Below are 11350 nucleotides of genomic sequence, written 5' to 3'. Positions count from 1 at the left end.
AATGTGCCTGACGTCGCAGTGTGTGTGTGTGCGTTGTGTAAAAGTAATTGCCTCCAATTGTGAGAGTGGTGATTCTGCAGGTCACCAGCTAGTGTAAAGAAAAAAAAGTAAAAAAGAGACAGAATCTACATTGTAGATGAAAAATAATAGGAAAAAGGTTTTGTGTTTATCAGCCAAGAACAACTACAATCTCATTTTCTGCTTTTAAGAAAGGAGAGTTCCCGAAAGACAGAGAGAGATTTCTGTGTGTCGGTTAAGCAGTGATGATAATAATGAAAATGTCTTAGTTTTGTCACTTTCAGATGAAAAGCAGACCTGGATCGATTTTCCACATGCAGCAGTCGGAATAAAGTTATAGTTTAAGATCATTGGAAACATTCAGGCCAATTTTTGGCTAACTTATGTACAGTACCATGTGTCCCTCAACCTCACAAGCGAGCTCTCACTCCTCCCTGAAGACAAGAAATGCAGTTCCAAAGAGCAATAACATGGCAGATAAAGAGACAGCAGCAAAGTCCTGAGCAAAGAGTCCCAGCAAACAGCAGCAGTGTGGACAAACAGCATCGGAGAAGAAAAACAAACCCATCATCCTGACTGATTGGATGAATGTCACTGTGTTTCCAGCAAGCTGCAAATTGACTGTGCTTGTGAAAAGAACGTTTGAGGAGACTGTTGGAGTTTGACATTTGCCACCTTTGGAGAAAATGGCAAAAAGAGACAGTGGAACACAGGACAAAGCTGGAAGAGAACTGCCGGCTATTGGACTGTTGAAGTGGGAGAGGACAACAGAGTGAATAGGTGAGAACACAGAGGAAAGCTGTTGTTTAATGTGGGAAATCAAAATTTGGGTTAGCAAACCTGGGGAAAAGAAAACTGACTGCTTAAGTTGGAAAATTGTGAAAGAGTCTGAAACACTGCAAAAAGAAACATATACAAAATCACACACACAAGCAGAACATGCACTAACCCTACTAACACAAACACAAGAGAGCTCATGAAGATTAGACAACATCTTAAGCATGTGAGTCTGTTTATCACCTCGTGTGATGCAAAGACCAGTGGACTCATAGCACAATAGTTAAAAAAAAAAAAAGGATCAAATAATAGCAGAGAAGTGTGTAGGAAAGGCAGCTTTAAGAACATGCCCTGCTGGAGATGCAGCTCCACAGACATTGATTAAACCTGCCTAATAACACAAACACACAGGCAATGAAAATCAGCTTGTTATCTCTCATCAGTGTTAAAATAGTGTAAATTTAGCAGACACTTGTTATCAAATGCTGAATTTATCCAATGCTGACAGTTAACTCTCTAGGTTGCAGGTCAACAGTTTAATTTTTGTGAAAAAAAAAAGAGAAAAGATTCTGGTTTGAACAACCAGTGATCAGACAATAAATTTAGTTGTTAATGTAGTAAATTGGGAGATGCTTTCTGCCTGATTGATGCAGCACAAAATATTTTACTGTATGAGGGAAATTCTATTTTTGTGATAATATTTTGAACATGCATTTCTGTTGTCCTGTCATCTTAGTGGGTTAATAGCTGATATGCAAATTAGTTGATCGTTTTTAGATTAATGAAAGGTGATTGAATTCTAGTACGAGTGAATGGGAAGTGTTGGAGTTTGTTAGAGTGGAGACTCTAAAACACTGAGTTTCCTGTTGTGATGTGTGAGTGAATCCTGCACCCAGATACACAACTCTGAATACATAAGAACAAACTTATTTTGTGAAATGCATGACAACATGTCACATGTTTTATGGTGATGGGGAAAGAGAAAAACTGGATGAAATGGGTCTGTTGCCTAAAGGAGTAAAAAGTACAGATTAAATTCATAGCTGATAAGACATTGGGGTTATGTTGTGTGTTGTGTGGCTGATGGTTGGTTTGAAGTTTATCTAGCTGATGATTTTTCTTTTGTTGTGAAGTTGAGCCTACCAATTAGTATGATGGTTTGATAAATCATGCTAATGGTATGATTTACCCTCCTGAGATGAGGAGCATGTGTCATGACTTAACAAGGCCTTTTTATTTTGATACTTTCACAGTGCACTGAAAGTTTTGTTTGATGATCTCTGTTTGAGCAGATCTGCACGATTGGAACAAAAGCGCTATACAACGCGTCGTCGAGAAAATTGTTGCAAGTGAGTTTCTCCACAATTACAATGGGCTCAGGAGAAAGTCACTTATTTGGGACAATTAGAAAATAGGTCCCTGCCCAAAAAGGATTAAGCGAGGTAATCCGATCAAAAAAAAAAAAAAAAATTCTTCTTTTTCTTTTTGGAATGACGTCATTTTGCTATGAGTGGAAACTAAATGCGACGATAAGTTTCCACTACCAGCAAAGAAAGAATGAATGCATGAATGAATGAGTGAAAGAGGAAAAACTGATTGACTGGTAAAAGCTGACAAAAGCTGACAAAAGCTGACAAGACTTGACCACTACTCAAGGTTAACCTCCACCTAGACAGGACAAAAGGGTGGATGAATTTATGTGTGTTTCTCTTTATTGGAGCAGATGACAACAACATTTGAGGTTGCGTGAGCTTTGGTCATACCGATTTAACCTTTTAAATGCCACTTTCTGTGTCTTTGCATCTACCAGGGGTGTTATTCACTACCTTGTGTTGCTCACAGAGGTAACTGTGAGAAAGTGTGTGTACACCTGCGCAGCGCTAACATTTCTACAGCATTACAGTTCTTCATGTGATTTGATCACGTGATTTATACCAGGATAGCTGGTTGATGTTTTTCTACGACAGGATTTCTGGGTTTATGTGGATTTCTGGGTTTATATGAGAAGACTGTGTTTGCAGGTTATGAGTGGTGATACTGTTACACTGTGTTGTTGGGAAAATGTTAAAGGTTACTTTGACGATGTGAATAACATGCGAAACATTCCCTGTGTTGAAACTAGTGTTACTTCTTTCCACAGCTATGGATGGCTAACTTTATGGTCTTTTTACAGCACCACTGGACCCTGTCAATTTGTGCCTGGCCTCCAGGATTATCCATGTGTGTTGCTAATGTTTGTTTTTTCTAAGTGTGCATGTAGAGGATTCAGCAGAGACGGAAAAGTAACATGAGAAAGCAAATGAGAGATGCAGTGTTTATGGAATAGTTTAATATGGGGCTCATTAACTGGCCACTACTGAGCTCCTAGTGATAGCTAAGTGGAGTGACTTTGCTTAAGGGAAGTCACCGATTACACTAATGTTAACTGAGTACATGGGATGATCCATGTCTGAGGCAAATTATGCCAATAATTGTAGTTTACTGATTTGAGAAAACCTGCACATGATACTTGTCCTGTTGATGCTGAATGCTTTATTACTCTTATGATACAATTGTTTATAAACGTGAAGGTTGATTTTACTTCTAGATCTTGTTTTCCAGGCCATGATGGTGTGTATGCAGGCTCCTGGCGGAGCCAGGTTTTAAGCAAACGTAATATGCAAAACACACTAACATCTTTTATTGCAGAATTATAGGTCCAGGGTGGTGCTGCTCCAGAGGAAGAGACACCCTGATGTTGCCTGGGACATGATCTAGCTAACTTTTTTCTTTCAGACAGGAATCTAGGTTTGATGAGTTGACTCATGGGAGTGTCCATGCGTCAAGAGGAGGGGTCCAGAATTACAGAGTTACATGAAACTATCTTTTTTTATGTTTTCTAAACTATGTTTTTATTATTTTTGTGTGATTAACGGTTCATTTACAGGTATTAAACCTATGCAAGTGGTGCATTTATGTTTAGATGAGGCTTTGATGGTCCATAGATGGAGCTCACTGAACTAAAGAATGTGGGTTGATGATGGTTTACATGCTTTCCAAGTAGAGGTTTTTCCTCCTAGCAAGCAAATACAGGTGCAGCAGTCAGAGTATTGCTGAAAGGAATCTCCTGAGAAATCTTCAGAGGCCCAGTGAGAAGCAAACCCATTCCAGGCATGGCTGACAGTCCAGGCAGTGGTTGAGGTCAAAGGTCGAGCTGTTTGGGGCCCATCATGAGATCAGACTTTGGAGCCACAGCAAGGACCACGAAGCTGCGTTGGAATGAGAGCTGTGCCAAGGGGGCTTTCCAGAGGCCAACAGAGGAGATTGTGGACAACAGACGGGCACCTGAAGGATGAGGGGAGCGTGCCAAGCTCCACCTACAGAGCAGGGGGAGTCCAAGGATGGCATCATGATTCTGTGAAAAGCACAGGAACCAGAAGCGATGGTGGTGATGACAGCAGTTTCCTATGAACATCACCTAATGCTGTGTCACTGTACTGTGCATACGGTGACACACTGAAGACTGCTGGGATCATAACAGCAGTAAGATAACTGGATCCAGCACCCTTTCCACAGAGGGTTTTCCTGCAGAGGATGGACAATGGAGGATATGTATCCCCCACAGGACAGAGGCCTGAAGTGAGGTGATGGGGGTTGGCAGAGGCCATAAAACTAGAGTGCTGACAAGGCCTGCAGCTTTCAAGATAGCTGAGATCCATGTTGACAAACGACAAAACCAACCGGTATGTTTGAATGTCTATTCTACATACATTTGGACTCTGGTCCTATGGACAGTGATGGAAACAACTGGAAGAGACATTATGACGCCCTGCAGAACTTAAACCACTCTGCAGAGAGACGTGTGATTTACATGTCTTGCAGAGGAGCACCACCAAGCTGGAGTGTTTTTGAAAATGTTAATTTCTCTTTTGACCGTTAACAATTCATTTGTTTGCTTGTAGGATGCAGTTTACCATTGAATGAGATCAATGAGAAATTGGATAACTTCTAATACATTTGTCAAACTGTGTGCATTACAGTAATTTAGAGTGATTGACATATGCTGAGTATAAAAAATGGTTGCATTGACACTGTCAGACGTGAGGTATTCATAACTGGGTACTTTTCTAGCATAACTGCCAAAAAGGGGGGAATGTTAGGTTTTGTATTGTTGATTGTCATTTATGCTTAGAAATATCTACTTATATATGCTTAGAGTTTTATAATTAGTTGTAGATTAATAGAGGTTTGATCCTTAGTAGTCTGCAGACACACGTTGTGTGCATTCCAGAGCACTCTGGAATGCACACCCACATCCTGGGAGCATGGGAAGAGGTCGTACCTTGTCTTATTGTTTTATGGTAGGATAAACGTATCTATGTCTGTTTTAGGCTAAGTGCCTATTGTTTAGATGAACTGCTGGACTTCCAGGCCAGCAAGTTTAGGAAGTCATTTATGGGTTCACACACACCACACACACACACACACACACACACACACACACACACACACACACACACACATACACACACACACACAGGGTATTCTTTGTTCACATGCATACCTATATAAGATGTTATATGTTAATGAACCTATGCATATTCATGTAACCATAATAAAAGAGCAGTGTTACGGGGAAGCGGACGACAGCAACTGGGGTCAAGCGAAGGAACGGCGTTTGTCCGGTTCTCTCCCGTGCACGTAAAACATAAAGAACGTTGCCTACTTGTGTCTTGTTTTTGCTGTGTAGCAAATTGTCCTTAACGTTCCAGCGAATAGGTTTATGCTACAAACCTATCAACCATTTACAATGCAACATAATTTTTCTCACCTTCTAGCACATGAAAAATGTTCAGGCTTTTATAAACATTGAGTTCTGCTGTGGGTCTCTTATTGCCTGTGTGTGGAAATAGCATATGATGATATAAAGCTGTGTCTTGACATTGAAATCCTTAATTTGTCTGATTATGTTATGATTAACATAGATCACTGTTCTGTTTTCTCGTAGCTGAGCTGGTGAGTCCAGTCAGTGTGTCAGATAGTCGTCAACAAACTTGAGGAACCGTCCTTTAAACAGCAGCCATTTGGACTCTATGAACAATCTGCTCCTCTCCCTTTACTATGACCTGGTTACCGGGTGCAAGATTTTCCTCCAATCGCAGTCAGGGGATTGATTCACTCAGAGCAGCTGACGACACCTTTTAAACCCCGTGCTGCAGAGTCAGAGGGAGAACACCACTCCATCTCCTTCTACAGACTCACCAGCTGGTATGATGGTGCTGCCTGCAGGGTCCCGCTTACATTCTCAGATCCTGACTCCAGTACTTCCAGAGAAGGTGGATATTTATGTGCTGAAGGCAGCCTGGAGGAACTGTGTCCACAGCCTGGATGCCAACAACCTCATCGTCATCAGAGTCACCTCTGCTGTTTATCACACAAAAGACACTGAGATGACAAACCGCTGGAGAATCACGGACTCCAGCTCAGAGGGCAGAGTTATCATGTCGGTGCTCTGCCAGTTTCTAAAGAGGTTTGCACAGAGCATGAAGAGAAAGGCTACAGAGGAAGAGAGCAGCAGCAGGAGCCCCACTCCACCAAAGAAACACTTCAGACGTTGAAGCCTTTCTCAGAGAACTTATTTTCTGAAGACTCTTTAATAGTTTTAAGACTTTGGCACTGCTTCTGTGATCTGTGTTGGACATATGGCAGGGCTGTGGACTGGATGTTGAACGAGGAACATCTATTGTAGAGCCAAGTGTAAATCTGTGCAACACAAACTAAGGATCCATAAAGACAGTGCCAAGTGTACATTATCCTCTGCTGCATCTCAGACATCAGCAAGAATCAACACAGTGGTAAGTAATAAGTAATGTTGAAGGTTGTCTCTGAAATGATGTCCCAAAATGTTAGAAAACTTCTTGAGGTTTTAACTTTTATTGTTGCTTTTCTGCCTTTTGTTTTTAAGAATCTGATGAAAAGGAGAAACAAGAAGAGACACACCACAAACGAGTTTCCCTTACTAACATGGTAAATATATTCATCATGTAATGACATTTCCTCAGAGTATCCAGGAGTGTTTGTCTTGTTCTAAAGTGATTCAGTCTTCTCTCATGTTATTTGGTATTTGTCTTTGAAAAGAGAGGAGCAGTAACTGCATACGGAGAAAGAAACAGGAGCATCCAAAGACAACTGAGAGTCTTTAGTGCACCGTGAACAGCAGTCACCTCAGAGCAAGAGAGTCCTCGTGGCTGTCTGGGTTCTCTCCAGGAGCTCTGGCTTCATCCCACAGTCCAGAGAAATGATATAAGTGATACTCCAAAAGTTGATTCTGTTCATCTGGACGTAGCGTTTTGTGGGAGAAACGTTTTGTCACTCATCCAAGTGACTTCGTCAGTCTCAGCTGACTGCAGGTTTCCCCAATCTTATAAACAGTACATTTGCATAATGATTGAAACCAGCCCACTGAAGGAACAATGGCTGGGACGTCAGTTCCTTAATCTTAATTATGTAAATTATCATGACCATTAATCAACAACCACTGACCAAAGCCCACTGATCAATGGCCATGAGTACCATTCACAGAGAGTTGGGGAATGGCTGCAATCACAGCATTGTAGCATACCTGGATCATTGAGCTTGCGTCAAGACGTTTTAACCCACTTTGGCAAGGACTGCCTACAGCTTGTACGTCAGAATGAGCAAACAGCACGTAAGATCCCGGATTACAGGAACCACCTGAGATTCAGCCTCAGATGCCGACAAAACAGGATTACTCCTAAAAGTCTGCAAATGAGCTCTTCAGTTAAAGGCTTCCGGGCAACAAAAATCCTCCAGAAGGCACAGCATCAGTTGCTCAATGAACGGGTGAGGCAAAGAAATTTTACCATCGACATGCTAAAATCTCAAGAGGAGCGGATCCGACAGAGACTGACAATGCTTCTAGATGAGAGTACTCTTAAAAAGGTGTTTGACTTTACTGAGAAGTCTCGTCTAGCACAGCACAAGAAGTCTAAGACCAGGCAACAAAGGAAATTTGACTTATTTGTTGTACGTCGGAAACCACCGCAAAATATGGAGAGTGTCCTCAGTGGCCAGAAGAGAGAAGGATGTGACACCGAGGATGTGGACAAGTGGGTGAAGAATTTGTCTGACAGACAGCTCACCCAAACAGAGAAAAACATCCTTGCTAAAGGGTTGAATTTTGCTGTCACACCGAGACAAATCCCGCTAGTGGAGCTGATCACAGCCACAGAAACAGCAATTCGTAACAACAATATTGCAGAAGTGGAAGCAGAGCAACTACGGACGAAAGTTTTGGCCTGTCTCAGCAATGCAAAGCCCCCAGCATCCAACATCACCATGGAGGAGAGGAAGGCACTCACATCACTTAGTGATGGCAACAACATTATCATCCTTCCGGCAGACAAGGGTAGGTGCACAGTATTGCTAAACCAGAAAGACTATCATGAGAAGATTTTGTCACTACTCAGTGATGAAAATACTTATGAGCCCCTGAAATGAGACCCAGGAAGTGGCTACAGGAAGAGGGCGATAGACTGTTTGAAGCAGTTAGAACAAGACAAGGCTATTGACCGGAACTCATACCACAGGCTGTACCCAGGGGAGTCTACACCAAGTCTGTATGGTTTACCGAAAATACATAAACAGGGTGCACCTTTAAGACCGATTGTCTGCATGATCAACTCTGTCACCTATAACATCTCCAAGTTTCTGGCTTCAATTCTCAACCCGCTGGTGGGCAGCTCTGAACACCACATCCAGAACACCCTGGATTTTGTTGAGAAGGTGAGAGATGTCATCATGGAGGCAGATGAAACCATGGTCTCGTACGACGTTACATCTCTCTTCACTTGCATCCCAGTCACGGAAGCGTTGGAGGTAGTCCGTAAGAGATTACAGGATGACACCAACCTCAGCAACAGGACCACTCTCAGCATCGACCAAGTGTGTTTGCTTTTGGAACTGTGTCTTCATTCCACCTACTTCACATACAAGGGTCAGTTCTACAGGCAGAAACATGGGAGTGCCATGGGCTCCCCAGTTTCACCCATCGTGGCCAATTTGTACATGGAAGAAGTGGAAAAGAGAGCTTTGCTATCCTACCCTGGAACGCCACCAAGCCATTGGTTCAGGTATATGGATGACACCTGGGTGAAAAATGAAATCTCAGGACGTACCACAATTCACGGATCACATTAACTCGGTGGACCGACACATCAAATTCACCAGGGAGGATATGAAAAGTGGCAGGTTAGCCTTCTTAGACTGTGAGATTTCCATCAGTAATGGGAGACATCTAAAAGCTGACGTGTACCGTAAACCTACGCATACGGGTCAGTCTCTAAGGTTTGACTCTCATCATCCACTGGAGCACAAACTGGGTGTCATTAGGACGCTACGACACAGAGCAAACACCATCCCCACTGACACAGCGGCCAGGGAGGCAGAAGAACAGCACATCAAGAAGGCCCTGAGTAAATGTGGTTATCCCAGCTGGACTTTTGTCAAAGCTGGAAAGGCACCTAAAGAAAGCTCCAGCCGATCCAGGAGAGAAGGACAACCGCTGCCCAAGCGAAAACCTGTAGTGATCCCATATGTGTCAGGAGTATCGGAGCAGTTGAGACGCATTTTTTCTAAACACCGGGTCTCTGTGGCTTTTAAACCCCAAAACACGCTGCGCCAAAAATTGGTCCACCCCAAGGATCGGGTCCCCCGACACAAACAGAGTAACATAGTGTACGCTGTTAAGTGCCAGGAGGATTGCCAGGATTTATACATCGGGGAAACCAAACAACCTCTGGCGAAGCGGATGGCACAACACAGAAGAGCTACCTCGTCAGGCCAGGACTCTGCAGTCTATTTACACCTACAGGCCAGTGGACACTCTTTCAAGGATGAGGATGTACACATCTTGGACAGGGAGGAATGCTGGTTTGAGCGCGGAGTCAAGGAGGCCATTTACGTGAAAAGGGAAAGACCATCTCTGAATCGAGGAGGGGGCCTAAGGGTACATCAGTCGCCATCTTACAATGCTGTGATTGCAGCCATTCCCCAACTCTCTGTGAATGGTACTCATGGCCATTGATCAGTGGGCTTTGATCAGTGGTTGTTGATCAATGGTCATGAGAATTTCCATAATTATGATTAAGGAACTGACCTCCAAGCCCATTGTTCCATCAGTGGGCTGGTTTCAGTCATTATGCAAATGTACTGTTTATAAGATTGGGGAAACCTGCAGTCAGCTGAGACTGACGAAGTCACTTGGATGAGTGACGAAACGTTTCTCCCACAAAACGCTACGTCCAAATGAAGAGAATCAACTTTTGGAGATTTACTTACCTGGATGATTGAGAATGCATCAAGACGATATAAGTAATAAGTGCATGAAATGAGGCATAGGTGTGAATGTGAGTGTGAATGGTAGTTTGTTTCTTAGTTTGAGTCCTCTCTGTGTCAGATGGCAACCTGTCCAGGGTGTACCCCCGCCTCTGACCCTATAACAACTCCAATTGAACCATTTACAATGCAACATAATTTTTCTAACCTTCTAGCACATGAAAAATGTTCAGGCTTTTATAAACATTGAGTTCTTCTGTGGGTCTCTTATTGCCTGTGTGTGGAAATAGCATATTATGATATAAAGCCGTGTCTTGACATTGAAATCCTTAATTTGTCTGATTATGTTATGATTAACATAGATCACTGTTCTGTTTTCTCGTAGCTGAGCTGGTGAGTCCAGTCAGTGTGTCAGACAGTCGTCAACAAACTTGAGGAACCGTCTTTTAAACAGCAGCCATTTGGACTCTATGAACAATCTGCTCCTCTCCCTTTACCATGACCTGGTTACCGGGTGCAAGATTTTCCTCCAATCGCAGTCAGGGGATTGATTCACTCAGAGGAGCTGACGACATCTTTTAAACCCCGTGCTGCAGAGTCAGAGGGAGAACACCACTCCAGCTCCTTCTACAGACTCACCAGCTGGTATGATGGTGCTGCCTGCAGGGTCCCGCTTACATTCTCAGATCCTGACTCCAGTACTTCCAGAGAAGGTGGATATTTATGTGCTGAAGGCAGCCGGGAGGAACTGTGTCCACAGCCTGGATGTCAACAGCCTCATCGTCACCAGAGTCAATCCTGCTGTTTATCACACAAAAGACACTGAGATGACAAACCGCTGGAGAATCACGGACTCCAGCTCAGAGGGCAGAGTTATCATGTCGGTGCTCTGCCAGTTTCTAAAGAGGTTTGCACAGAGCATGAAGAGAAAGGCTACAGAGGAAGAGAGCAGCAGCAGGAGCCCCACTCCACCAAAGAAACACTTCAGATGTTGAAGCCTTTCTCAGAGAACTTGTTTTCTGAAGACTCTTTAATAGTTTTAAGACTTTGGCACTGCTTCTGTGAACTGTGTTGGACATATGGCAGGGCTGTGGACTGGATGTTGAACGAGGAACATCTATTGTGAAGCCAAGTGTAAATCTGTGCAACACGAACTAAGGATCCATAAAGACAGTGCCAAGTGTACATTATCCTCTGCTGCATCTCAGACATCAGCAAG

The 11350-nt window shown here is 43.1% G+C and overlaps 1 pseudogene; it reads left to right on the top strand.

The window, feature by feature from the left end:
• Positions 1-7247: 7247 nt before the first annotated feature.
• Positions 7248-10687, top strand: LOC134645403 (uncharacterized; annotated as a pseudogene).
• Positions 10688-11350: the final 663 nt, after the last annotated feature.

Source organism: Pelmatolapia mariae, linkage group LG16_19 (genome assembly GCF_036321145.2).
Source record: "Pelmatolapia mariae isolate MD_Pm_ZW linkage group LG16_19, Pm_UMD_F_2, whole genome shotgun sequence".
NCBI classification, from domain to species: Eukaryota; Metazoa; Chordata; class Actinopteri; order Cichliformes; family Cichlidae; genus Pelmatolapia; species Pelmatolapia mariae.
The sequence above is the reverse complement of the archived record's forward strand: the minus strand, read 5'-3'. Positions and strand labels throughout refer to the sequence as shown.